Source organism: Arachis stenosperma, chromosome 6 (assembly GCF_014773155.1).
Source record: "Arachis stenosperma cultivar V10309 chromosome 6, arast.V10309.gnm1.PFL2, whole genome shotgun sequence".
NCBI classification, from domain to species: domain Eukaryota; kingdom Viridiplantae; phylum Streptophyta; class Magnoliopsida; order Fabales; family Fabaceae; genus Arachis; species Arachis stenosperma.
The window spans coordinates 22,224,422-22,227,280 of record NC_080382.1 but is presented as its reverse complement, the minus strand read 5'-3'; the positions used below and the strand labels follow the sequence as shown (position 1 = coordinate 22,227,280).

General features: G+C 36.1%; 1 non-coding gene across 1 annotated transcript; it reads left to right on the top strand.

Annotated features, from left to right (window-relative positions):
- Window positions 1-552: 552 nt before the first annotated feature.
- On the top strand, window positions 553-656 carry LOC130937459 (small nucleolar RNA R71). Its single transcript, XR_009068679.1, has one exon. It is a non-coding gene; the product is annotated as a small nucleolar RNA R71 (small nucleolar RNA).
- The last annotated feature ends 2,203 nt before the right edge of the window (window positions 657-2,859 follow it).

The following is a 2,859-nucleotide window of genomic DNA, read 5'->3' as shown; positions in this document are numbered from 1 at the left end:
TGTCTGTTGCTGAGAAGATGATGGAAAAGGCTTGCCATTGCTAAACCTGTTTCTTCCACCATTATTGTTATTGAAACCTTGTTGAGGTTTCTCTTGATTTTTCCATGAGAAATTTGGGTGATTTTTCCATGAAGAATTATAGGTGTTTCCATAGGGTTCTCCTAGGTAGTTCACCTCTTCCATTGAAGGGTTCTCAGGATCATAAGCTTCTTCCTCAGATGAAGCATCCTTAGTACTGCCGGTGCATTTTGCATTCCAGACAGACTTTGAGAAATCAAATTGACTTGTTGAGTCAATATCTTGTTCTGAGCCAGTATGGCATTCAGAGTATCAATCTCAAGAACTCCTTTCTTCTGACTTGTCCCATTGTTCACAAGATTCCTTTCAGAAGTGTACATGAATTGGTTATTTGCAACCATTTCAATTAGCTCTTGAGCTTCTGTAGGCGTCTTCTTCAGATGAAGAGATCCTCCAGCAGAGCTATCCAAAGACATCTTAGATAGTTCAGAGAGACCATCATAGAAAATACCTATGATGCTCCATTCAGAAAGCATGTCAGATGGACATTTTCTGATCAATTGTTTGTATCTTTCCCAAGCTTCATAGAGGGATTCTCCATCCTTCTGTCTAAAGGTTTGGACTTCCACTCTAAGCTTACTCCATTTTTGAGGTGGAAAGAACTTTGCCAAGAAGGCATTGACTAGCTTTTCCCAAGAGTCCAGGCTATCCTTAGGTTGAGAGTCCAACCATATTCTAGCTCTGTCTCTTACAGCAAAAGGGAATAGCATCAGTCTGTAGACCTCAGGGTCAACCCCATTAGTCTTGACTATGTCACAGATTTGCAAGAACTCAGCTAAAAACTGATGTGGATCTTCCATTGGAAGTCCATAGAACTTGCAATTCTGTTGCAGTAGAGAAACCAACTGAGGCTTAAGCTCAAAGTTGTTTGCTCCAATGGCAGGGATAGAGATGCTTCTCCCATAGAAGTCAGGAGTAGGTGCAGTAAAGTCACCCAGCACCTTCCTTGCATTGTTGGCATTGTTGTTATTTTCGGCTGCCATGAGTTCTTCTTCTTTGAAGAATTCGGTCAGGTCCTCTAAAGAGAGTTGTGCTTTGGCTTCTCTTAGCTTTCTCTTCAAGGTCCTTTCAGGTTCAGGGTCAGCTTCAACAAGAATGCCTTTGTCTCTGTTCCTGCTCATATGAAAGAGAAGAGAACAAGAAGATATGGAATCCTCTATGTCACAGTATAGAAATTCCTTGAGGTGTCAGAGGAAAAGAAAAATAGAAGAAAGAAGAAGGGGAAGAATTCGAACTTTAATTGGATGAAGTTCGAATTGTGCATTAAGAAGGAGTAGTACTCCATAAATAGAAGGATGTGGGAAGAGGGGAAGGTAATTTTCGAAAATTAAATTAAAAAGATTTTGAAAACATTTTGAAAAACACTTAATTGATTTTCGAAAATAAAAGTGAGAAAGAAATCAAGTGATTTTTGAAAAAGATTTTGAAATTAGAAATTAAAAAGATTTGATTGAAGACTTATTTTGAAAAAGATGTGGTTAAGAAGATATGATTGAAAAGATTTGATTTGAAAACAATTTTAAAAGATATGATTTGAAAACAATTTTTAAAAAGATTTGATTTGAAAACAATTTTAAAAAAAAGATATGATTTTAAAAATTGATGACTTGCCTAACAAGAAAAGATATGATTCAAACATTGAACATTTCTCAACAGAAAAGGTAACAATCTTGAGATGTTCAATCAAATCATTAATTGTTAGTAAGTATCTTTGAAAAAGAAAAGAAATTGATTTTGAAAACATTTGATTGAAAAGATATGATTTGAAAAAGATTTGATTTTGAAAAACCTTGAAAACTTGAAAAAAAATTGATTTTGAAAACAAAATCTTCCCCCTTTGCCATCCTGGCGTTAAACGCCCAGAATGGTATCCATTCTGGCGTTTAACGCCCAAAATGCACCCTTTTGGGGCGTTAAACGCCCAACCAGGTACCCTGGCTGGCGTTTAAACGCCAGTCTATCTTCTTCACTGGGCATTTTCGAATGCTCAGCTTTTTCTGTATAATTCCTCTGCAGTATGTTCTGAATCTTCAATTCTTTGTGTTATTGACTTGAAAAGACATAAATTAAAAATATTTTTGGATTTTTAACAATCAAAATGCAACAAGAATCAAATAACAATGCATGCAAGACACCAAACTTAGCAGTTTGTATACTATTGACACTATATGAGACACATAAACACTCAAGTCAAAGAATTTAAAGATCAGAGTAAGAAATCATCAGAATTATTTGAAGATCTTAAGACACATGAATGAATGCATGCAATTGACACCAAACTTAAGATGAGACACTAGACTCAAGCAAGAAACATCAAATATTTTTGGTTTTTATGATTTTGTAAAATTTTTTTGTGATTTTCGAAAATTAAGTGGAAAAAGATATCAAAATTCTTAATGAGAATTCCAGGAATCAGTGCAATGCTAGTCTAAGACTCCGGTCCAGGAATTAGACATGGCTTCACAGCCAGCCAAGCTTTCAAAGAAAGCTTCGGTCCAAAACACTAGACATGGCCAAAGGCCAGCCAAGCCTTAGCAGATCACTACTCCAAAAGCAAGATTGATAAAAAAAATCAACAAGCTTCTGTGATGATAAGTTGAAACCTCGGTCCAATGAGATTAGACATGGCTTCTCAGCCAGCCAGATTTTAACAAATCATCATGAAACTCTAGAATTCATCTTCAAGAATTTCGAAAAAAAATAAATACCTAATCTAAGCAACAAGATGAACCGTCAGTTGTCCACACACAAACAATCCCCGGCAACGGCGCCAAAAACTTG